A 26,356-nucleotide genomic window follows, 5' to 3' on the forward strand; every position below is an offset into this window, starting at 1 on the left:
ATTGGCTCTCCTATCACTTGGGCACTGCCATCTGGACCCAGGGAGTGCCAGTCCAAGACCACAGGGCAGAGGCCAGCCACACAACTGACTCTCCAGGTGAGAGGCATGAGGATGTGTGTGTCCTCGCAGCCCCACTGCCCCACCTGGGCCCAAACTGACACTTACTCCCCCCGTCTTGTAGGGGAAGAGGGAGTGGGGTGAGTGTTCCCCAGGACTACACCAAGCCGGGAACCCCCTGCTTGCCCTTCACAGCAGGAGATAAAATAATCCTATTTTAAAACAGGTATGCATTTTATTCTCCCAGCATGAGACGCGCGTAGGCTTGGACCAGTGCAGTCCACATCAGCTGTGTGTCTTTGGCGGTGTTACTTCCCCTCTCTGAGCCTCCGTTTCCTCCCCTGGAACACGGAGTCTCCTTCCTACCTCCCAGGGTGGTTGAGAGGACAGTCAACCTTTCCAGGATGGTTGTTAACACAAGTCACGGCAGCAGCCCCACAAACACTGGGTCCCCGGTGGGGGCTGGCCAGGCAGGGGAACCTCTGCAGGCAGGCACTCGTCTCCAAGAAGACATCACCTGCCTGCAGTGGCCCAGGGTGGCAGCTGTGGCTTCTGCGTACTTGCACCTGCCTGTAGGACCTCAGGCCTAAGCTGCATCTGCTTCTGACTTCTCTGTCCACCTGCCTTGTTTCTGCATGTGGGCTCAGAGCCTCTGGTGACACAGCTCCACTGAGACCCAGCAAGCAGCAAACCATCTCTAACAAAACCCAGACGAGGGGCTCCAGGCCTGGGTCCAGGCAGGGCTGGAGATGTGACTGACTTCCCACCACCAGAGGGGGTGGGGGAAGACACAGCCATGCCCCTGCCCTGTCCCCTGGCTCCTCCCTCTTCCGGTGACTTGGGGAGGACCACACACTCCTGTCTGGGCTGGCCCCCTGGTACCATCCTGGCCGGCGGTGCCCACAGGCCCCTGGGGGAGAGCAATCTTGGAAGGGGAAATCAGAGCCTGCAGGAGATCCCTGGGACCCTGGCCTGGTCAGATATGGGATAAGAGGCCAGACCATGGGGTCCCAGCTCCCTGAGCCCGTGGACAGTGAGAGGTCGTACAGTCCCTCCCAAGGTGATTGGGAACCTCGCACATATCAATGCGCACAGAATGCCGGCACGAGGTAGCTGCTCCTTACCAGGCACAGACACCTGTCTCCACGTGCGTGTGGCACATACTGTCCAGCCTGCTGCTGGGTGCACTGTGGGGACAGCAAAAGAGGACACAACTGGAAAAAAAAAGCGTTCTTCTAGAACCCCCGACCTCCCCACAGATACACCATGTGGGGCTCTCGCTACTTACTATGTGGCACAGAGGAAGAAGAGTCCCTCAAACTGCTCCATCATTCCTTGGTCCCCTGCTCTGCCCAGCAGCATCCCACCTACTAGGAGCCACATTACCGGAGAAAGGAAAGATCAGAAGCTTCCAGCACCTGTAGGTGCCCACACGAGGAGAGCTCCTCTCGTCGCGTGATCACAGTGCCAGCCACCGTAACCCTTGAGGGGCCGATATGATCCTTGCTTTACAATGAAACCCAGGCCCAGAGAGGGTGAGCACCCTGCCCAAAGTCACAGAGTTAACACGTAGCAGCACTGCTGTTCCAATGCAGGCCCGTTGGATTCTGAAGGCCACACGTTTTTTTTACTCCAACCAAATCTGCTGAGTGTGTCGAAGCTCGCCACGTGCAAGGAATATCACAGAGGGGTCAAAAGGCACAAAGCAGTTTATAAAGTTCACCGAAGGCTAAGCCGGTCTGTGCCAAATGCTAAGTAAGTAGCAGAGACTTTTGGGCCGGAGAAGCTCAGGGCTACTGACTGGGGACGTCAGAGGGGGCTTACAGGTGACCACAGATCTGCCTTGTGGCTTCAAGACAGGGAATGAAAGGTCTTGACCTTGGCCTGCAAAGGGGAGAGGGAAGGGCACTCCAGGGGCATGGAATGAATGGCCTGGGCATGTGCTCTGGGCACACTGTGGGCAGAGAGGAAAAAGAAAGGGGAGCATTCTCACAGGGAGAGAGGAGGTCTCCCTCCCAGGGACAGACCAGGTCGAGGGGGAGCTGCAGGCCCTGACAGGGTCTCTGAGAAGGGCAGGCCAGAGGGAGACAGGTTTAGGAAGAATGCACTTCCTTGCTTCCTGGGTCTCGAACCCACTTCGGCCATGCAACAGGGCCAGCCCGGGTCCCACCAACCATCCCAGCTGCTTCCAGAGGCTTCAGACTAGAGGCCTGAAAAGCTGGGGGATGGGGGCAAAACCCTCACCCTCCCATCATGGCCAGGGTGGGGGCCCAGGCAAACATCACTCTCCTAGCGGGTGCACCTGCTTCTTTATCACTCCTCGAATGGATTTTTCCAAGTACGAAAGCTCCCTAATTTGCCCAGCCCCTGGGCTCCCTGGCTTTCAGGAAAACAGATAATTAACCCTAATTCACTGACTTGCTGGGCCGGAACGGCAGCCAGGGAGGGCCCTGATGGGAAATGCGGGCCCCTGCCGGGGCAGCCAGCCTCAGATAAGGAGAGATGGGTATCAGGACTGGAGCTGGGCAAGAGGCTTTTTTTTTTCCCCTGGGAAGATACGGGTAAGAGCTACTTCGTGATTGACACTTCAGATGGCATCGAAATGGCCTTTCGCTTGCATTTGGGTTTTTTTCCCTCAAAGTACCAGGTCATGTCCATGCCCCCTGGCCTTGCATCATCCCCATGCTGTCCTGCCCAGAACATTCTTTCCTCTCTGCTCTACACAAGGAAGCCGTGCTGTAAAACCCAGGAAGCCTGCCCTAATGGACTCCCACCCAGGGTCCTGCTCGAACCCGACCAACCTCCCCGTGCTGCTTCTGAAACTTTCACGACACTCCCCGCTCATATCCGCTGCAGGCACGTGCAGAGGGAGCACGCTGAGCGAGGACTCCGGAGAAAACTGACCACATTAGAATCCCAGCTCCACGTCAAGCTACGGACAAGAACATACTTCTCACTGAGCCTCAGTTTTCCCATCTGTGTAATGGGGGTGACACAGCACCTCCCTCAAGGTAAGGATCAGAAGCACATGCGTGCCCCAGCTCAAACGAACGTTCGCTGCAATATCGTGTCAGCCCAGGCAAGCCTGCCCACCTGCGGCAGGAAGACCCGGCCTGGGCAGGGCTGGGGGGCCAACCCACCCACAGGAGGGGCTGTCAGGGACTGGACGAGGCAGCCCCGTCACAGCCCCTTCCTCTCTCTCCCTCTACACACCCAAGTGCCTGTGCCTCTGGGGTCTCACGTGCAAGCTCTCAGGTTGGCACCTTTGTGTAATGTGCCATCCTGCTTGACTGCAAAGGCCTATGGTCCGTCCCCTTCCTCCGTGTCGAAGTCCACCTCCATGGAGAGCAGCAGAAGCTCCAGAGGACCGGGGTCTCTCTCTCACCCCCGCCCCCCCGCCCCCAACCAGCACAGCGCCAGCAGAGGCAAGCTCCCAACTTGGCTCCCATGAGGAGGCCGCCGTCTGCGAGGCGGACAAGGGGCCCGCTGTGCGGCCGCCCCGCCAGACCCAGATATTTTAACAGCTGCATTGTGTGTTTCTGAGGCGCAATTCCTGAGCGGGGAAGAAAAACAAGCTTCGCCTCTGCCCCAAGGAGGGAAAACAGACTGCCCCAGGCAGGCCGCAGGCAGGGGAGAAGGGCTCCGCGGGGGCCCAGGGCTGCAGAGGGCATGACCGGGAACAGGCCTGACACACAGCAGCTGCGGGCAGCAAGGCCCCCCGTGTGGACCCCCTTCGCCCAAGACTTGGGGAGGGAAGGCAGGGACAGAGGCCCAGCAAGTGGAGTAAATCCCCCGAAGGAAGCTCTGAGAAGGGAAAAGAGAACCGGAAAGGCAGGAGGGGGGGGTGCCTACAGGATAAGGTACAAATCCCCACCAAGGCCCCACCTTGGGATTTACCCACCTGCAATGCTATTTCCCCAGAGCCTCTCCTGCTGAGCACCCCCCCACCACCACCACCTAGGTTAGGGGTCAGTCCTAACTCACGCCCTCTGAGGTCCAGTTCCCATATTGCTGTGTTTTAAGTACCTGTTTCCACGTCTGTTTCCCCTTTACGCTCACCCCAGATGCAGACGCATCAACATTTGATCCTGACTCAACGCACAAATGCTCCCTGGCACAGAGGCCTGCGGGACTCCCCTCCCCTCCCCTCTCTTGGCTTCCCCCCAGGCCTCGATCCCCACAAGGTCAGGGCTGCACCGGAGACCCATCAGCCCTCTGGGGGTGACGGGCTGAGAGCCAGGTGGAAGATGAGCAGAGGCTGGCTCAGGTCAGGGGCAGGTGCTAGAATCAACTTGTAATGTCTGCGGACGCCAGCACTGACGGGAAAGTCTTCAGGGCAAAACCGCTTCGGGCATGTGAATGCACTCCTTTCCTTAAAGTATAAACTCCTTGAGCTTTTTGGCTTTCGGTTTGGAGGGGGCGAAGGTGCAGCTGTCTTCGGTCGTCCTGAATCTGAGTCCATTCAACACTAGCCACTTCCACCAGGCTGTCTCCCTTCAACCACAACGAGATCCAAGTCGTATACCTGAGGCGCACTGGTGGAGAAGTCAGTGCCGGGTCTGCCCTGGTCCCAAAGATCGGCCCCCTGGGTCTGTCTCCAAAAAAAGGGTTGGTGATGCCATCGCCAAGGCAACTGGTGACCGGAAGGGTCTACGGATTACGGTGAAACTGACCATTCAGAACAGACAGCCCCAGATTGAAGTGGCACCTTCCTGCCTCTGCCCTGATTATCAAAGCCCTCAAGGAACCACCAAGAGACAGAAAGGAGCAGAAAAACAGTAAGCACGGTGGAATTATCACTTTTGATGAGAGCGTCAACATTGCCCAACAGATGCGGCGCCGATCTTTAGCTGGAGAATTCTCTGGAACCATTAAAGAGATCCTGGGGACTGCCCAGTCCGTGGGCTGCAATGCTGATGGCCGCCACCCTCATGACATCATAGATGACATCAATAGTGATGCGGTGAATGCCCAGCTAGTGAACAATAACAACAACTGAAAATATCGCAATAAAGGATCATTTGGCAACCAATGGAAACAAACAAAATACACTAAGCTCCTTGAGCACAAAGACTTTGTTCCACATAGTGTGTAGCCCTCAAGTCGATAAATTACTGCGCACCTACTGTGTGTGGGCACACACCATTCTCAAGGCAAGTACAAAATCAAGTGTTTTCTGCTTAAAGGGTGCTACGTGAGTCATCACGCACTCAGAGGCGCTATTTTCTCCAAGTGGAATTGTAGGCCAGGGAGTGGCGTTTTGGGGTCAGAGACGTGGTGTGGGTGGCTTTTCCACATCCTTCCAGTCATCACCCAGATCACAGCCTCTAGAGGATCGGGGGACTCAGGCCTTCACCCAGATCGGGGGTGGCGAATCTCACTTCTTCAAACACCTTGACATAAGTGACCCAAGTCACAAGGCTGTCCTGAGGAGGGGACTGGGCAGTGATGGACCCCCACCGGCGGTTCTGGGCTGGCTTTGGGGAAAGGAAGCTCTGTTTGTCCACTGCTGCCCCTTGGAGCTTAGGGATGGGCTCTGGGGTTTGCTGAGTTGGTTCAGAGTGAAAAGAACCTACATCTGGGGTCTCTGGTGGCTCAGTCAGTTGAGCGTCCGACTCTTGATTTCAGCTCAGGTCATGATCCCAGGGTCGTGGAGCCCTGTGTCGGGCTCTGTGCTAAGCATGGGGCCTGTTTGGGATTCTCTCTCTCCCTCTCTCAAAATAAATAAATAAACATTAAAAAGAAAGAAACAGGGGCACCTGGGTGGCCCAGTCGGTTGACCATCCGACTTCAGCTCAGGTCATGATCTCACAGTCTGAGTTCGAGCCACGCATCGGGCTGTGTGCTGACAGCTCAGAGCCTGGAGCCTCCTTCAGATTCTGTGTCTCCCTCTCTCTCTGCCCCACCCCTGCTCATACTCTGTCTCTCTCTGTCTCAAAAATAAATAAAAGCATTAAAAAAATTTTTTTTAAAAAGAAAAGAAACAAAGAAACAAAGAACCCCCATCTGATTTCTGTGCTTCAGCCCTACCAAAGACCAGTGAGATTATGAGGCCGCCTGGCAGGGACCCACACCAGGGCCAAAACCACCTCTTTCGAACCCCATCAGCCTTCTCCCTCTGGCACCAAGAATGGCCTCCAGATTTCACCCCATCCAGCCCCCTGCCCACGCAGCTCAGATGCAGAGCTGCCAATGATGGAAACGAGTTGTCCCCGAGCTCCTAACCAGTTTATTCCTCAGCCAGCTGGTCTCAGCTACCGTATCACCCTCCCAGCCCCAACCACCACCCCCACCCCGACCCGCTGTGCGACCCTGGATTAGTATCCCCCCATCTCTGGGCTCAGTACGCCACCTATGAGAGGGGCAGGCTGGACCCCCAGGGAGTGCGTGTCACAGCCCAACTGGGTGGAAAAAGGAATCTTGGCACATGGGGAGCACAGACAGGCTCCACGCGAATGGGCCCAAGCCACCTGCATCCATGAACCAGCAACCCTATGGCGGAACGCCAACAATCTCTGAGGCTGGAGGTCACCTGCCCACAGATGGTGCCGGGCCAGGAGGCGGGGAGCAGGGTGGCGGGTTGGAAGGCTGGCTGCAGATTCAGGGTAGCTACTGTGCCTCTCAAGGCTCCGGCAAGAACCAGGCGGGTGGGTGGCCTGGCATCCCTGGTTCGGGCTGTGCAGCACACCGCTCTGACTTGCCCGGCCACGGCCCTCCCCACACCTCCCAGGCAATGTCCTCACTCAGCTCTTCTGTACCTCTTCCAGGCTCAGCCAGTGGCTTTCCCGGGCTTTGCCAGGAACCAACGGCCAGCACCACCCTGGCGAGTGAAGCCAACAGGAACAGCCTGCCTTTGGCTGGCATCTTGGTGCTGGAGGTGGAAGGAGGGCATCCCAGGCCCACCTGCCAAGCTGCCCCTTCAGCCCTGCCGGGCCCCAGCCTCTCCCAGGTTTTGCTCTCCCACTTTCACTCCTGGGAGCCCATCAGCTCTCGCACACCTTTCTCGTCTCCTGGTGGTCACACATCCCAGCCTAAATCAGGTGTCTGGGCCCCCGGGATCGGTGACCTAACATCCACTCCAGCCCCGTGTGGGCCAGCCGCAGCCTGAGTGCCTGTCCACTTAGGGAGGCGGGGGAAATTCCAAGGGCTCCATGACTCGGCACGGGCGTGAGGTTCTTCATGCGGGTGGTGCATGTTCCCGGGGGCCTACCGTATGCGACACATCGGGCTGTGTCCTTGACTACAGAGGTGAATTAAACACAGTGCTATTCTCCCACAGTCCCCAGCCCAAGCAGGGAGATAGTCATCAAGGGAACTGGATAGTGATAATACAGAATAAGCTTCATGGTAGAGAGAGAAACTCAAGGGGCCCTAGGGAGCGTTGGCTAGCCCGAGGGAAGTCAGGGAAGGCTTCCTGGAGGAAGGAGTGAATCCACATTTTCGAAGGGAGGGCAAGGCAGGTCTGGAATGGTCTACTAAAGCAGAGGGGACTGCAGCAGATAGAGGACAGTGGTCTGGGTGTTGAGCAGCAGGCAGGGTGAGCACTGACCCTTGGTGGCTCCCACTGCCTACGGGAGAAGGCCCAAACTTCCCATCAGGGCACGTCACGGCACGCAAAACCTCGGCCCTCCCTGCCTCCTCGACCTCATTTCCACCAACGCAGACCTCACCCCTTACACGACCCCGGAAATCTGTGACCCCCAGACCCTGCTTGTCAGGCCTCTGCGCTCATGCTCTTCCCCCAAAACACACATCCCTGCCTCCTCTGCCTGATTAACTCCTGCTTATACCTTTTTTTTTTTTTAATGTTTATTTATTTTTGAGAGGGAGAGAGACAGAGTGCGAGCAGGGCAGGGGCAGAGAGAGAGGGAGACACAGAATCGGAAGCAGGCTCCAGGCTCTGAGCTGTCGGCACAGAGCCCGACTCGGGGCTCGAACTCATGAACCGTGAGATAGTGACCTGAGCCGAAGTCAGAGGTGCACTTAACGAACCGAGCCACCCAGGTGCCCCCTTCCTGCTTATACCGTTAAGGGTAAGGCTGGTGTCACTTCCCCCGGACTGGCACAGTGCTCCCTCAGGTCCCCACGTCAGCCTGGTCCCACAGCACTGCACTCCGGGAGACATTTCAACCCTCTGCTTCACCATCCGATCCCTGGGTGGTTTGGCTCTTGAACTTTCACCCCCAGCCCCAGACACATCACCAGGCACACAGTCAGCATCCCGTAAATGTGCAGCGAGAGCTGTCATAGTGAACCCAGTGTTCTGAAGTCAGCTGCCTCCTAAACCATCCCCCACACCGTGTCCACTAGCGGCTGCCACACAGTAGGCAGCTGGTCATGGTCATTTAACTGACCCCAGAGAGCCTGACTGAAAGACGAAGCCCAGCTGGTTGCTTGTACCTTAGAAGGTGCCAGACGGAACTCGCTGGCTTCTGACAACAAGAACGAAAACAGAAAAACAAAACAAAATACAACCCCCCCCCCCACTACCTAAAACCATACCATTAGAGAGTCATCTCTTGGAAGCTTTTCCATTTCCAAGAACAGCCTATTAAAATGCAAACTGTCCCGGAAATAAGGTCAGGCCTTCAGTGCCTGTCATATGAAAAGTTCATTTCTTGAAGGAGAGGGGGACCGAGCGGAGAGGGCTGGAGGGAGGCAGCGGGAGGGGAGTAAGGGGAGACTGTGTGGGGACGGGATGGGGCGCCAAAAACACAGCACCGTTTTGCTGACGGCTGTCCTTGGCTCTCACTGCCGGTCCACACCCTCCTGATAAAAGGAACGTCTCTTTGCTTGTTCCTGCACTTCAGCGTTTCTTGGCATGACACCATATGCAAAATTAAGTGGCTTTGTAGTGTGGGCTGCTTGTTCTTTTCCCTCCTTTGGATGAAGCTCTCCAAGGCACACTCAATCAAGCCCCTTTTGTTCCCCAGGCCTTTTGAAGGCTTCCGGAGAGGAAATGAGAGCGCTCTTTAAAGCCCAAGTCGACACGCAGCCCTGCAAAATCAGTCTCCCTGCCAGCCCTGCCCCCCTGGGCCTGATGTGCAAGTCGAGGAGACATGGGTGGGCTCCCTGACCAGGACTGTCCCTGGGAAGACGCTCAAGGAGGTCCCCAGCTCACGTGAGACGCCACGGTGACACGATGGATTTCCTCCAGTGAGGGGAGCCTTCCAAACTGGCAAGAAGCTACAAAGGGGGCCACAGGTTTAGGCGGCCCTTGGTCACGGGCCTGTCACCCACAGTCATTTCTGGGAGCACGGTTCCCCACCCCAGGTCACGTCTGGTGACTGCGGGGCTTCACACCCTATCTTGGGGTCTGCACGTGGAAGGGGCAGTCCAAGCCTTCCCGTTAGCCTGGACCCCAGGACTTCTTCCATGATGGCATCATGCCCCATCCCTCCATGGACACAGTTGGCCAAGGGATCCTGCCAGGCAGGGAGCCTCTTGGGGGCCCAAGGCGTCCAGCAGACAGCCTCCCATCCCACTCAGGGATCCCCTACAGCAGCAGTTAGCAACTGGGGGCGAATGTGCCCCTCAGCGACATGTAGCAATGTCTACAGATCTCTGTCACTGTTCCCAAATTGCGCTGCCAGCAGCTAATGGGTAGAGGCCAGCGATGATTCTAGACGTCCTACAGTGGTCAAGACAGCTCCCCACAACAGAGAATTATCCCGTCAAAATGTCTATGATGCTGCGATTGAGAAACTCGAACTAGAATATTCCAGACACTTCGTCATCCAACCTCTGCTTGAATACTCCCATGGATGAGGAGCTCACTACCTTATGCTATACGGAGAAGCGGTGCAGGGAAGACCTGTATCTGAAGCCTGGTTCAGCTTCTTGCTGGAAGCTATGGGCAAATGACCCAGCTTCCTCTCACCTCAGCATCTCTTCATGGAAAATGGAGCCAGGAATTCAATGTTCCAGAATCGTTATGAATGACTGCATGACTACAAAATATCCAGTACAGTGCCTCACACACAGAAGGCACCTCCACCAAAGGAGACCTGCTCCGTGGTGTCTGATTTCAGAATATGCCAGACAGTAAACACCAGCTATCCCAGTGACTGCCGAAAGGCCACCGCCTGCCAGAAAACATCTAAGTCCCCGGCCTGCCTCACTGTCATGAATAAGGGATATGCAAGGTGTCCACTGCAGGGTCAGCTAGACTTGCAAAACCCTGGGCAGCAGCCTCCACGCTAACAGGAAAGAAATCGTTCTGAATCCACTGGTATTACAGCAAAACAATGGAAAAGGACCGCAGCTATTCGGTTTTAGGTCGTTGTTATAAAGACATGAAAAGACAGAAACGTTTAAGATCATACGGTGGATGAAAATAAAACCAAGGTGAATGCATACTTAACGCAACTAGGAGAATAAACCATATGTACAGGGAGAGACAACAGACAGAAAAAAATGTTGTGTTAGGATAATGGGATTTGGGTCACGTTGGGCTTTTGGCAACGTTCTTTAACATAACATTGCTTTTCCTTATTATATATTATTATATTATACATTATATTCCTTATTCCTTATAATTATATTCCTTATAATATTCCTTATTATATAATAAAGTGCTCCTTATTAAAATCTATAGAGAAAACAATAAGAGAAACTACAAATGTAGCCTTACTTCTTTTTTTCTTTAAATGTGTATTTATTTATTTTGACAGTGAGCGAGCACGAACGGGGGAGGGGCAGAGAGAGAAGGAGAGAGAGAATCGCAAGCAGGCTCTGCACCATCAGTATGGAGCCCAACGCGGGGCTCGAACTCACGAACCATGAGATCGTGACCTGAGCTGAAATCAAGAGTCAGACCCTTTACCGACTGAGCCACCCAGGTGCCCCTGAAATATAGCCTTATTTCTGACCATGGAGGAGAAACCTTAGGTAACATCCTGGGCCAGTTCCTTGGGGAGCTTCCGGGCTTCAGAATGGGGGTGATGCCTCCAGTGCTCTGACTCCAGAGGGCAGAGGGAGCAGGTCTGCCCGCCCAACTCCTCTGCCTGCAGGGTGACTCCCGTTCAGCATCCACCAGAACAAGTTGCACTCCCAGCTCAGCTCTGATTCGTCACTACCCCTGTCCCTAGAGGAGAAATCCAGAGTGGGGCCTGGCCGCTCTCCACAGCCCCCATGGGGTCCAGCATCCACCACCAGGGCGCCTGGGTTCCCATCCTAAGTGAGGACCCTTCCCTTGGAGGCCAGGAACTGGGCTGAAAGATTCTCTCCTGATGAGGCTGCAATTCGGAGGGCAGGCCCCAGGCTGGACCCAAACGCTGGGGAGCACCCAATTAATTTGTCAAAAATGTTTTGAGGGTGCCTGATTGTCTCAGTAGATGGAGCATGTGACTCCTGATCTTGGGGTCATGAGTTCGAGCCCCAGTTGGGTGTAGAGATTATTAAAAAAAAAAAAAAACACGACCCTGCAAAAATATATATATTTGGAAAAAACCCTCAGAATCTCTGTCTCCCCACAACATGAAAAGACAGCTACTCCCTCTATATCTGCCCTCTCACCAAGGGTTCACTCCAGCTGTCCTCAAAGCAAATATGTAAAAGCCGAGAATTGTGTTAGCTGCTTCATTTCCCCTTGTGCTTTGCGGCTGAGGCCCCATGAGGGCTGGGGTGGACCAGGAGAGGTGGGGCCTGTGCTGAGACCCCCTGAACTACACGTGGACCCTGCCCACCTCTCCCTCCGGCACCTCGTCCTTGCTTCTGGGAGAGACAAGGGCCGCGGAGTGCTGGACATGGAAGGGCCCAGAGAGAAAGCAAAAGGGCGAGATAAGGCAAAGTGGGGATGCTTTGGGGAAGAGGAGGCAGGAGCTGATATTATAAAGAAAACACCTGCTTCCTCCCTCGGAGGGGACTGGACGCACCTTATCACCTCTCCAAGACCCGAGGAGGAGACCTCAGGAAGAATAATGAGTTCAGGGACTGCGTTTGTACTCCCGATGGGAGGACAGAATCACGGAGCGTAAAAGGAGAGCCCCCAACGTTAAAAGCCACAGTGCTGTTTTACAGCGCACCCTGGAGCCCATCCACCTGCTGCCGCTGGATACCTGCAAGGCAGATGCCATCAGCCCACCTCATAGGTAAGAAATTATGCTCAGGAGGATCCAGCAGCATGCCCAGGGTGACATCCTCCCTCGATCCCCCTGCCTCCTGGCACAAAAAAGGGTGCTCCTGCCAGTAGGCCCTGCCTTTCCTGTATCTCCGCCTCCCCAGTGTCTGAGTTCCGTTTTCCTGGTTCCAAGAAGCTTGGTTAAAAATGGGGATGTTTTCGAGGGGCACCTGGTGGTTCAGGTGGTAAAGCACTTGACTCTTGATTTCAGCACAGGTCATGATCTCACGGCTCGTGGGTTCGAGTCCCTAGTCGGGCACAGAGCCTGGTTGGGATCCTCTCTCTCTCTTCTCTTTCTCTCTCTCTCTCTCTCTCTCTGTCTCTGCCCCTCCCCTGCTTTCATGCATGCGCTTGCTCGCTCTCAAAATAAATAAACTTAAAAAAATGGAGAGATCCAGGAAAACTGAGGTGGAGATACCAACACCCGTGGAGTGCCTTCCCATACGGGAGTCCCTCACATGTCACCTCACTTCCACCTTCCTGCATTTTGACCTCCCATGAGGATGGTTCTTTAATGATCCCATCGTAGAGACCAGTAAACTGAGGCCCAGAGACACCAACAGCAAACTGCCCAGAGCCACAGAACCGGGGCAGGTGCGGTCAGGTTGGGCTCCAGCCCTGTTCTCCTCAGGAGCGTCACACCCACCTTGTCAGAGGCCGTTTGCCCACGTTCGTCCCCACTCAAGAGACTGAGTGGGGAGATGTCAAGGAGGCTGGGGAGGGCCAGGCTGAGCGGCAGCAGCGGTGGGCACTTGGCTTCTGTTTTCATCTCATCTCCCGACAGGCCCAGAAAAGGGCACAGCTCATCGTGACAAAAAGGGGTTCATGGCAAGGGCCGATGAGGAGTGCAGGGCAGGTGAGGGAAACACTGAAGCCACTTGGGACTCGGGAGCATCAGGGCAGAGGGTGAGCCAGCTCCGGGCCCTGGGACAGCTGGGGGTGCCGTGGCCGTGGTTGGCCAGCAGCCCGACAGCCATGGGTAGAGGTGGATTGATGGGTCACTGCACTAATCTCCTGAGAAAAGGCCAGAAACCCTCCAGAGAGCTTGACATCCAGGCCCCCTGGGGCTAGAGTTTGCATGGGCTCCAAGGTCCGGAGTGCAAGGACGGAGCCACAGAGCAGGCCAGGGACGGGCTGGTGCTGATGAAAGCCCATGGAAATCAGAGGGCTGAGAGACCAGCCCCCTAAGCCTGTGGGAGCCGGGGAAGAACCAGGGAAGCAGAGGCCCGGCTGCCAGGTCTGTGCCCGACACATCACCACGTCTGAGGGACAAGCCATGGAGACAGAAAGAGGACCCAGGAGCCCGGACCCCAGAGCCTGCCCCCGCAGCAGCACTCAAAGCAAGGCCGGCAGGTCGCCGGCAGGAAAGGAGAGACGGAGCCCTGACAAGTGCAGGTGGCAGGGGACAGCGGCAGAGCAGGGAGCAGAGCACACAGAGCCCCGCCAGCGTCCAGGCTGCAGGCAGGGAGAGCACACGCTGGGCTGGAGTCTGGGTCTTCTTCCGAAGGAACTGGGGAGCTATCTAAGGATAGCAAAGGAGTGACATGGTCAAGGTGAATTTACACAGCGAGGTCTGGCATCACGGTACAAATGCTCCTTGCTGTTGGGCAAACCTATAGCATGTTCTCGATGGCCCTTGGATTGCCCACACTTTACCTCCTGGGCCAAGCCCCTGACCCTGCAGTTTCTGAGCCTTGCAGGAGGTATCCAGAAGTCAGGGTGGGCTGGAGGGCAGGCCCAGCAGCAAATGTCAGTGTCACTGTGATTCCTGTTGAAGGAAGGACGGGGTCATCTACACTGAGGTTGCTAGAGGCTCACTCCTCCCTCCAGGGCCACGTAGAAGAGGCTCACCTGAAAGGGACCTTCAGAGAGGGCGATGGGGATATGGACCAAGGGGACAGCGTCCTCCTCCTGAGAGGGGACAGCTTGGCTGGGGTCAAGCCAATGAGGCTCCCAGGCCCGCATCCCCTCAGATCCCACACCAGCTGCCTGCTGGAATCACCCCGTTCCTGTTGGGAAAGGGGAGCAAATGGTAGCCACCCCCGGGGTCCCTGCAAAGACCTCCCAGTGTCTGCCCTGAGCTGTTGTGGGTCTGTCTCCCTCTCCCTTATCTCACTCTCTTTCATTCCTGTTTTTCTCTCCTCCTCCACCTTCCCTCGCCTCCTTCTTTCGCATCCAGCAGAGGGACAGCCAGCCGGGGCCCTTCAAGTCAGTAGGGACAGTGGTCTCTGCTTATCAGAACCAAAGAATGTTAGACGGCACACAGCTGGCCGCGGCCTCCAACCCCCTAGCCAGAGCGCAGCAATTAGACCTTGGTCTGAACATGTCTGCCACACCAAACTCAAGGAGAGTCCGCTTTCAAGCTGCTAAAGTGTGTGTGTGTGTGTGTGTGTGTGTGTGTGTGTGTGTGTGTTCACAACAGGATTCCCTTTTTATGGTAACTGCTAAGTAAGACCTGAGTGATAGATGTCCTTCCGAGACCCAAGAAACCCAAAGGTATTTACATACTAGGAAGAAAAAAAATGTTCTGCGGAATCCACATTCCTTCACCATGCAGTGATGTCTACTGAGCTGAAAAAAAAAGATGGGTGTTGTTTTCTTCCCCCATTTGCCTAGGCACAAACATCCCACACACACATGCACATGCACACTCGCGCACACACACATATGTGCACACATATGTACACTCTCTGCCCCCAGACAGCTCAGACCTGCACTCGCCTGGGTTCGGAAAGGAAGCGGAGCATGAGGCCCCGGAAGGCAGGACGGCACAGGGGTCAGGAGCAAGGCTCAGGGATGGGCCGCCTCGGAGCCTAACCCCTGCCCTGCCCGTTTGCTGTGTGCCCTTGGGCCAGCTTCCCCTCGGAAAGGGGAGTTCAACTGCAGACTTGCTATGCCGAACAGAGAAAGGCCTGGGCAAATGTCGACTGTGACCAGTACTGAACCAGAAGAGGCTAAATCCTATTGCTGGCAGGAAGGACCAGACCCTCCAGAAAACAGCTCTGGATCTCTCAGGCCTTGTTCCAGGCTGGTCCACATCCCAACTCCTACTCCGAGTCTGGTGTTTGGACTTTCTGGCACTTTCTACCAGGCGCCGCCCTGCTCCACACCTGCAGTGCCCAAGGCCGCCCTTGGGGACCTGACAGGACAGGGACCGGCTGCGGGGGGCCTGGCCCCAGGGGCTCCCACACTCCCCTGTGTGAGACCCATTGCCGGTAGGATTTCACAGGCCACAGCTTGTGCTGGGAGGCAATGGGGCCGGCAGCCTTTCCAGAGGGGACCTGGAGAAAACTGCTCCACCAACCTGAGCCACAGTTCTCAGATTTGTAAAATGGAGGGATAATCATACTGATGTCATAGGATGGAGGGGAGGCATGTCCGTCTGTCTGTCAGTGCCTTACACAGCCAGGGCACATAAGCACTCAGCACAGCACTGGCCTGATGCCGCCTTGATTTTTATGTCACGCGGGGAAGGGCGTGGGTGTATGCGGAGAGGAGTTTCTGCTCTTGCCTGTGCCTTGCGCTGCCCTGACAGCCTGGCCCCTGGGACAACCCCTCTGGGGCCTCTTAACCCGGATCCTCTAGCTTCTATTTCCTCTGAAGCATCCCCCCCTCCACCCCCCTCCTATCCTCCAGGCAAGGGCGGTGGCCCAGGTGCCCAAGGCAAGCTCGGGCTGGACCCAGGGCCATGCTCCCTCCTTCTACCCAACACTTCCAGGCACGACCCGGGGCAGGTGTGTGTCACAAAGCCTCCGATGTTTCCAATCCTACCTGGTAGCTGTCCTGTCACAGCTCTCGAGAGCTGGACAAGCAGTCCAGAGGCCCCAGGTTTGTGTGGCAAAGGGGGCCGGGTCCTCCAGCGTCTCACCAGCGTCTCACCGGGCCTACCTGCCTGGAAGCCCCTGGACATGCCTCCCACATACACACTGAACACAGGCAGACGGGTCCTGAGGCAACTTCACCCCCAGCCACGCACAGAATCGGGAGTCTCTTATGTGCCTGTGCCTCAGATGTCCCAGAACCTGGGCAGGGCTGCCGGCCAATGCCACTCACGGACCTGAGACCAGGGCTCGGCCCAGCGCCGACGTCACCTGCCCTGGGAACCTGGCAGACAGCCCACTTTTCTCCCCTAATTATTTTCTTTGGCTGCGTGGGCGTGGCATGAGCTAAAGAGATTGAATCAGGACCGACAAGGGGAGCAACCTGATTCACAGGAGAGATGGGACAGGGTGAGGAGGTGACCATGGGTTCCCAGAGACTGTGGGGAGGGCCAGGGAGCCCAGGGCTGCCAAAGAAATGGGTGCCTCGTGACCCGAGGAGGAGGCTGGGGGCGGGGAGGCCAGGGCACCCCTTGCCACCCTGGGCTTTGATGACCATCACAGGGATCTTTCACTCAGTGAGGAAAGTCTGGCCCGGGAGGCCTCGAGGTTTCAGGAGGAGAACCCATCAATTAGGTGGCCACGCGGCTCTGTTTGCACTGGGCACTTCGAGAACTTCCCTCCTCCCAACCCGTCAGGTCCTGCACCATTGGAACCGTGCCAGCTGCTGCGTGCGGCCAGCCTGATGTTCCATGCCACTGGCTCGCCCCTGGTCAAGCCGTGCCGCCCAGCCAGTGAGAGCTGCCTGCGCCCGCCACCCCCCCACGACCCCCAGCGGCTTCTGCACCCCTGAGAGTCTCTAAGCTCCCCACCCTGTCCATGCGGGGCTCAGATGCCCCAACCTACAGCCCAGATGCACTCCTCACTGCTCCCCCAAACAGGACATCTACTTGGAGGAAATGTCTGCCCAGGACCCCAAGCGTATCTACAGCTGCTGCTGTACTCCCTGCATTTCTGCCCCCCAGGCTGTGTCGGGTGCAGTCTGCTGGTCCACGGGGGGCACCGCACACCAGACCCCTGGCTGCCTCCCAGCCCCCACCCCCCTCTCAAAGCCACACTCCGGGAGATGCACCAGCAGCCCCACACGCATGGCAGGAGCTTGGGCAGAGAGCGCTGACCACGGGGACCTGTCACCACCTCCCCTTCCCTGCCTCATTCCAGTGCTCACACACACACACACACACACACACACACACACACACGCCTACTTGCACGCAGACTCACGCTCACTCACATAAACTCCGACTCGACTCACACACACACACACACACACACACACACACGTGTATACTCACCCTATCACTTATACACAGTCACACACTTATGCTCACCCTGGTTCATGCTTACACTCACAACGCTCGTTCACAAACATTCACACGTACACGCACACTCACAGGAACCACTGAGAGTGCCGCCCCCAGTGTTGGACACCCTGGGCCCTCCCCGCCAACACTGCCTCCGCTCACTGTGGGGGAGGTGGCAGGGCGAGGTCCTTCTGGAAAGGGAGGCTCCCTGGCTGTGACAGGATGGGCCATCCGGGTGGGAGAGGCATTGGCTTGGGGGCAGAGAACCCCTTGCTCGGGGCTCCCAATGAGGTCCCTTAGGCCACCAGCCCCTGCCACACAGGCTGGGTCCAAAGGCCCCAACTGGCTGGACCCTTCCTTCAGCCCCAACTATCTCCTCTGGCGCCTTTAGGGAGAACACCTGCCAAGATGCCCCCACCCCCTGCTTGGACCCACACCTGTGGAGCCCCTACACCCCACCCTTGCCTTTGGACCTCACAGCTTCCTGCTCACACAGAGGTGGGCTGGACCCGGGGGACCGGAGACCAGTGTTAAGCCCAGAGTTGGCCAGGCCCCCTGCATCCCACCCTCCATCCTCGGGACCCAGCTTCCACCCCAGACTCATCAGGTGCTTGCAACACGGGTCAGACTCCTTCCTCCCACCCATCCCCTTGCAAGCGTGTCGAGGGCAGGGGAACAGGCCCAGGGCCTAAGGAGGGCCAGGAGTCTGCTGGGAAACGCAAGTTAAAAATACCTGCCCGTTCCAGCCACCACACACGCTGGGGCGAGCGGGCAGGCCAGGGCCGTCCCCACTCCCGTGAGCCTTCCCTGGGAAGTGAGCAGGCGGGAACCCGACCAGGGGCCGACCTCCCCACTGTGGCATCCTGGGGCTGGGACTATGTCCTGGTCACTTCTGAGCCCCCAGCACAGGCCCCTCGCAGAGGAGGCCTCCTTCAGCTTTTCTGAAGCAGCAAATGCATGGGTCTCTCGCCCAGTCTAGAACACACCTCAGCTCACAACTCCTTCATCAGGCCCCGGGACTCCCTCTGCCTTCAGCATCACACTCCCAGATCACTGCCTAGTATTTTCCAACTGAAGGGAACCCGTGGAGCCTGTCACCAAGCCCCTCATCTTACAGAAGACGACCTGAAGCCCAGACAGGGGGAGACACTCTCCCAATGCTGCACAGCAGGGCCAGACCAGAACTCACCACCTACTCCTAGCCCCAGCCCTCCCTTCATAGTACACCCAAGGCTTGGGATAGTTGGGGAGGCAAGGAAGTGAAAGGTGGGTTGGAGGCTAGAGCAGTACTCGGCCACCCAACCCCAAGACCCTCAGGCCTCATCACTGTCCAGCCTGTGTCAGGTGATCGCCGGGGACAGGCACTGGCAGGCCTCTCCCACCCAGAAAGGAGGCAGGGACACGACCAACACCCCAGCGCAGCAGGTGCTTCGGAGGCAGATGGGGGAGCCCACGATTGGGCCATAATGCGTCCCCACGGCCCATGGGGTGTTTCCTGGGGAGGAGGGCTCAGCTTTCACCAGCATCTCCATGACCTACTGCTACAGAAACTGCCCTGGACCGAAGTCCCGGGTTCTAGAAACCTTGACTCTCACTCCTGTGCACCTGTGTGACCTTGTCAACAGCAGAGGACCCTGACCTCACCCAGAGCCCCCCAGAGCCTGAGGCTACAGACCTTCCCAGTCCCCAGCAGGCCTCCCTTTAAAAGGTGACAGACTGCAAGGCGTCAGTCTAGCAGTCAGACAGAACTGGATTCCGAAGCTAGATGGGGCATCTTACGAGCTGTGTAACCCAACCTTTCTCAGTTTCCCTCATCTGGAAATTGAGCATAGCATAACCTGCGCAGGGAAGATTAAATGTGTCAATCCGTGTCAGGACTAGTGCCCAGCAGGTACTCAGTGCCCCTGCTTCCGCCCATCTCCCACCTTCCCAGGCATCTCATGGAGGTGGCCTGGGCTCAGGAGCTGCAGGTGATAGAAAACCGGCACCCAGCTGAGCCCCAACCCCTCTCGGGGAGCCTGCTGGAACTGTGTCTTGCTGACAGGACAGTCCCAGTCCCGGGCAGAGCTGAGCAGGAATTAGTACCTGCCTGGGCGAGAGACTGAGAGAAGGCCCAGGGGCCAGGGGCCAGGGGCCATGGAATACAAAGTGACAGGAGCCCAGGGAAAGGGTGAGGTCTGCTATTCCACGGGCTGGCATGTCTCAGCCACAGCCACAGCCACAGCCACAGCCACAGCCACAGCCACAGCCACAGCCCGTGCTCAATGTGCCCATGCTCTGGGCCAACATACGTGAGCCGTTCGGCCTCACAGTCTCCCCAGGGGGAGGTGCTATGATTCCCATTTTACAGAAAAGGAGACCCGAGGCACCTTGCTCAAGTTCACACTTGAAATTCAAGTCTACGGGGCGGCCCAGATCCCAAGCTCTCAATCACTGTGCTCTCCTGCCTCTGAGGATCAGATCTGTTCACTGGAGAGGCAGGTGAGGGTACGGGGGAGCAAGGTGCCTCCACTCCCCCAGGCAGACCCCAGTGTGCCCCCCCCCCCCAGCACCAGGGGCTGCGTTCCTGCCCACCTGCAGAGCACAGCCGTCTGCGCACATCTGAAGCCGTCACAGCGGGCACGCATGAGAACACCACCAGCTACCTCTGGGTGGAAACCGCCCGACGGTTCCAGGAGAGGTAAAGTATATAAATAACATGAGCGTCATGGAGCGTAATTATTAAATGTTGTCATTTCGGAAGGAAATTAATTAGCAATGGCTGTAGCTGTCTCGTGTCTGCTTAAGCAGCGTGCATCTCAATTAAAATTTAATTGCCACAGTTTCAATCGCAGCAGGTTAAACGCCTTGAGATGGTGAGCGGGCTCGTGTCTACGTAAAGCTTGAATTAGTGTGGAGCGGATGACCTGTCACGGAAGGGGAGGGGAGGCGGCAGACAAGGAAGCAGGCAGGACAGCTAGGTGCCACGTGCTGGTGCCCACCAGGCCTGGCCAGCGGCAGCGTTTCAGACGGACGGCTGGCACGGAGGATGGCTCCTTGAACCCCCACACAGACCCACCGTTGGGAAAGGGGACGTTAAGCCTGGCACAGACTCTCAAGGGAGCCCTGCCTTCGGGCAGTGGGCCGTGTAACAGAACAGGGTCTGGGGTGGAAAGGTCAAAAGCTAGCTGGCAACGTGCCATCCACTGGAGGAAGCAAAGGTTCAAGGCAAGCACGGCCAAATCCTATCCCTCCAGGGTCATGCAGAGAGGCAGGCCACACTGGAGGCAATAGAGAAAGGTGAAGACTGGGGCAAACCGGAGCAACAGGCCCACCGTGGAAAGCAGGGCAGCCACTGCTCCCCCGATGGCTAGCTCTTGCCAAGCAAGGGTGTGCCAGACTCCCAACAAAGCCAAGAATTCTTTTATTTTGAGGGGGAGAGGGGCAAAGAGAGAGGAAGAGAGAGAGAATCCCAAGCAGGCTCCGTGCTGTCAGCACAGAGCCCAGTGTGGGGCTCGATCTCACAAACCATGAGATCGTGACCTGAGCCGAAATCAAGAGTCGGACACCTAACCGACTGAGCCACCCAGGCGCCCCCACAAGGATGGGGTTTATAATTTCCTATGTCCTGAGTTTTAAAACACAGTGGGGGCCTAACCTAAGAGTTATCAATATTTGACCGTTTGTCCAGGAATTTCTGTAAATATAAAACATCACAAAAGTTATCGTTTTAGAAAATAGATTAGTGGCTTCCAGGGGGTGGGGAATAACTTCTAACTGGGGATGGGATTCCATTTTGGGGGTGACGAAAATGTTCTCAACTTAGATTGTGGTGACGGGGGTACAACTTGGCGAATGTTCCGAAAGCCATGGAATTGTACATTTTGAAAGGGTGCATCTTACGGTACGTGAGGTACGTCTCCATCAAGCAGTTATCAAAACATAAGGAAGTTAGGGTCTTTATCTCAAAGGCACCCCGCGGCTGCCAGTTTTCCCAGCAGAGATCTTTCACGCACATCGAACACGTCCTGAAGGACCCGTGCAGGCTGGCTTGGGGTTAGGAGCTGGGCAGACAACAGGGGAGCCCCCGGTCCCCCCCACCACCCAGCCCCAGCAAGGCTTATGACACTCTTCTCAATCACCAGACTGTCATCAGGGAGGCTGCCACCTCATCTGAAATTTAGGATGCTTCGAGGCACCTCCGGTCAGGAGCCCAGCCCCAGCAAGCCCCCAGTGGTCTTCCAACTTATCGCTCGCTCCACGGAGACAGAAGCCCCACTTTAAGCCCCGAAGCCCCACCTGCATCCCAGTGTTTACAGCCCTGCATGTGCGGTTCTGCTGATGTGGCCACCACCACCCCCCACCCTCCCGCCAGCCCCAGGCCAAAGGGGCGCTACCTGAAGGCAGGTGCCGTGTGGCAGAGGCCCCCAGAGGAGGCACAACCGACGAGTGGTGTTTATCACCTCTCTTTAGTGCCAACCAACCCACCGCCTGGCACAGAGGGTAAGTGGGGTGGCAGGCAGCAGCTGGGGGGCTGGCGTGGCACCCGGAAGCAGGACAGAAAACGCGCCAGCGTGTCAGGCTGCACGCGGCCTGGATGAGACACGCCAACTTGCCTACCTGACAAGCAGCACCTGGCCCGAGCTGTCAGGACAGGCGATGGGACGCCACACAACACGCACGGGGCTCTTCCCTACCCAGGCTGCAGGCCTTGCCTTTCCTTTTCAAGGAACCACAGTCTCAGAACGTCGCCCACCTACGGGCACACTGATATTCTAACCCTGTAACCTGTATGGGTCTACACTCGAAGACCATCTCTCGCCTTTTCCCCAAAACGACCCTAAGAGACTTTATTCAGGGGGGTCAGTTGGTGGAGCGTGTGACTCTGGATCTCGGGTTGTGAGTTCGAGCCCCATGCTGGGTGTAGAGATTACTTAAAAATAAAACTCTTGGGGCACCTGGATGGCTCTGTCAGTTGAGCATCCGACTTCAGCTCAGGTCATGATCTCACGGTTCGTGGGTCCGAGCCCCGCGTCGGGCTCTGTGCAGACAGCTCGGAGCCTGGAGCCTGCTTCCGATTCTGCGTCTCCCTCTCCCTCTGCCCCTTCCCCACTTGTGCTCGCTCACTCTCTCTCTCTCTCTCTCTCTCAAAAACAAATGAACATTTACAAAAATAAATAAATAAGTAAAATTCTTATTAACAAAACTTCGTTCAGGCTGTAACATCTACAAAAGTAAATAAATAAAAATAAATAAAATAAAATTCTTATGAAAAGAACTTCGTCCAGGCCGTAACACTTCCACACTGACCCACTTGTTCCCCTTCGAGTAATCTACCCACAGAGGGGCCTCAACAGCTGTTACCTACAGAGTTGTTTGTCACTGGAAGATGCAGAACACCAACACAGTGAAAACAGCTCCAAATGGCCCCGAAGGGGTGCTGGCTAAGTAATCACAGCACGTCCGAATGATGGAACACTCGTCATTGAAAATAATATTTACAGACGTATTTAATAGCATGGGAAGGGCTTATGTTAAAATACCGAGTGATAAAATCCAGGATGCAAACCGGCAAATGTAACAAGAAGTCTTAACCGGGGTGGCAATCTGGAGGAGAGGTCCTAGAAGGAAATGGACCTGGTTGCTGCCGAATAGTGGCACCATCGACCGGTTTTTTTTTTTTTCTTCATTTACACTTTCCTGAACATTCCACATGACCACTTTGACCATTTGTGTATCATTGTTTTGTTAATAATACATAATATTTGTTGGTTTATAATTATTCAAAATATGCTCTCCACCATTTGTCCACAGCATGAGATATTCCTCTCCCCTCCCCACCAGTGCCAGGTGCCAGGTATCCAGAGCTGGGAGCCTCTGAGCCTGAGGCCGGGCCTTGGGGCACTCAGCACGGCTCCCTCCTCCAGCTCAGCCTTGAACTGGACACTCTGGGTGTTCTTGGGAACCCAGAATGAGCTGTTTCCAATAAAATATTCACTCTGCCGTTTACTGAGTGCACCCTAGCTGCTACGCACCACATCAGCCCCTGGAGATAACAAAATTAATGTGGTCTGTACCCCCAGATGACTTTGTTTAGTGGGAGCAAAAATCAAGGAGACCAGTAATTAATTGTAGAACAGGACCTGAGTCTGGGAGTTGGGGAAGAAATGGGGAGAAGCAGGGGCTCTCAGAGGAAGGAGGTCTTGGGTGTTATGGAAGAATTTGGACATTATCCTGCACTAAGGTTTGCATAAGACCAACATCGCCACCCCCCTCCTGATGCGTGACAGACACTACCAACCAATCATAGCACTTTTCCCAGCAGCCCTTGGGGTCCTTCCTGTGCAGGACAGCAGACAGCCTCTCCCAATCCAACTGGCTTGGCACAAACACAAACCCGCCCTCCACCTGTGCGTGCGGGCGATGCAGTCTAAGAAGGGGAGTGGCATGGCCATATGTGACATGGATCATTCTGGAAACGAGGGTGGCTGGGCAGCAGGGAGGCCAGGCAGCAGACAGGTGTGCAAACCCAAGCACTGGAAGCATACATCATGAGTGCACAGCCCACGAGCAAGGTGGAGGCTCTCCTTGGGGAGGTGACAGGGCCAGAGGGGAGCAGGCACACTTCTATGCCAGCTTCCTTCTAACCTTCTATGCCTCCCTCCTATCTTTGGGGAGTCCTGGCCCAACCAACCCTGCAGCCCGTCTGGAAGGAAGAAGATCCAGCACTTGGCTGAGCAGCTGAGCACACAGAAGGTACGCACCAGGCAGCTTACCGCCGGGGTGGGCAGAAGGCCTCCGAGGACAGCCCCGGGCACGTGGCCAAAGGCTCCCGGCCTCCCAGCCAGAGGGGTGGGCTGAGCCACACTCACTCGACCTGCTCCTCCAGAGCACGTGGCTTCGGACAGCACATGTCTCACCGTCTCAAGGATGCTTGCAACCATCTTCGAGAAAGAGAAAGGGCCCTTGGCAACCACACAGCCTCACCTGGTCATCTTACAAAGCGGGATGCCCAGCCTCGGAAATACGGAGCCATCTGCCCGAAGTCACAGAGCTGGTGAGAGACGATGCAAGAGTCTGCCCCCAGGGCAGTGCCTTCCCACAGCATGGCTCCAGCTCCTGAGTCCAGCAGAGTGCCCAGCACGGGAGGCACCCGCTACGTAGTCGCCGATTGGCCGAGGGACGCAGAGAAGGGCGGTGCAGGGCCCGACACCCTGACTGAGCTTTGGACCCAAGCCTGCCAGCCACCATCCCCCGGACCAGCCTGCCTTCCCCCTCACGGTTCACAGGGACAGGCGTAAGGCCTTATGGAGCCAGGACTCACGCAGAGCCCAGCAGCAGTGCCCTGATCAGGATCAGACGGCTGCTTTTTTGTGTTCACTCAGCCGTGGTTTTCAAAAGACTCTGATTTGCTGCCATGGAGCCACATGTGGCCAGGCAAAATGGGGATCCCTAGCGGGCTCTGTGCCTGGGCGAGCAGGGCACAGGGATGGATGTCATACCCAGGGTCTGGGGTCCAAAGATTAACTCAGACTCAGCAGGTGGGAGTCTAAGGGGGTGTGTGGTGAGCCTCCAGAGAAGTCTTTCCATCTAGTCCCGGCAGCCCACCAGGCAGGTGGAGCTAGCCAGCGCCTGCGGCTGATGATCAGCACCTCAATTACTACTAGCAGGAATGTAAGAGAACGCCTGCCAGGTGCCCCACACACTGCCGAGTGTATCCCATGGGTGGCCTTCACCGAGCCGCACAACCCTCTGAGGGCTCCCAGCCCCGTTTCCAAGATAGGGAAGCCAAGGACCCCAGAGCCTCACTACGTTGCCCCAAACCACAGCAGGAGAGGGGCAGACCAGAATTTACACCCGAGCGTCACTTCTTATCCTTCCTGTCTCCAATCACCTGCCCCCCAGGAAGCAGGCAGCACGTGACCATCCTCCTGCACTGACATCCCCAACGCAGACCGCCTTCCCCAGTGTCACCCAGTCACTCCTGAGTGCTTTTATATCTGCACCAGACCCCGAGCCGGGCCCACACAAGGGAGACAGGCAGGAAAACCATCGCCAATACTGGAACTGTGCCCAGGGGGGACCCAAAGTGGGGAGTAGTGGGGTGACGGCAGGGTGGTGATGGGCAGGCAGGCATTCCAGCGGGAGAAGCCAGCCAGGCAAAGGCCTGGAGAGGAGGCTGGGAGCAGCAGGAACCTGATCAGTGAGAAGGGGATGTGAATGTCGGGAGTCTGGTGGGAACATGGAAACTGAGGGTGGAGAGCCTCATAGGGGGCCATAAGGTTGCACAACTCCACGGGGCGCCGAACTATTCCACGTGGATTTGGCCCCAACCAGAATACACAACGAATGGTGCCCGGTGTCCAACCACCAGGGGCTGCATGCAGCCTTGGGGGGGGGCGGGGGGCGGGGACGGAGCTGGGAGAGTGAGTCGGAAAGGCTTCTGAAATGCCTCTGCCCTCCACCTCAGGGTTACAGGGCCCCAGTGATTCATGGACCCCAGCAATGCTCCCTCTGACAGGCCCCGAGAAGGATCAAATATCAAAGGCCAAGCTCTCAAGGCTTCCAGCCAAGTCCTGAGCACCCCGCCCTCCTAGGCCTCCAAGACCCACCACCAGCAGGCACCCTGACCATGCTGGTTTGGAATCAGTGTTCCAGGCAGCCCCCTCCCTCTGCAGAGCCAAGGTGAAGGGGCAGGAAGTGCCGATACCCACTTGTCAGCCAAGACCTATCTGTCCAGGCACGTGCGCTTCTAGAGGCTGTGCATTTGCACGTACACACGCACACACACACACAGTGTTTGTGCCAACTTCCACACACTCACATCCTTCAAACCCATGCACAGACACGCGCTCCCAAACAGGCAGAGGCCCACACTCAAAACACATGCACCACCAGAGATGCACCCCCACGCAAACGCACGTATGTACAAACACACACAAGAACACACGTACCCCTACATTCACAAATACACACAACTCACAACGCGCACACCAAACACACACACGCTCTCTCTC

General features: G+C 56.6%; 1 protein-coding gene and 1 pseudogene across 1 annotated transcript in view; one reads left to right on the forward strand and one right to left on the reverse strand.

The window, feature by feature from the left end:
- GLI2 (GLI family zinc finger 2) overlaps positions 1–26,356 on the reverse strand; it is a 255,988-nt gene that overhangs the window by 193,078 nt on the left and 36,554 nt on the right. The gene's annotated exons all lie outside the window — the stretch shown is intronic.
- Positions 4,122–5,056, forward strand: LOC102950209 (annotated as a pseudogene).

Source organism: Panthera tigris, chromosome C1, assembly GCF_018350195.1.
Source record: "Panthera tigris isolate Pti1 chromosome C1, P.tigris_Pti1_mat1.1, whole genome shotgun sequence".
NCBI lineage: Eukaryota > Metazoa > Chordata > Mammalia > Carnivora > Felidae > Panthera > Panthera tigris.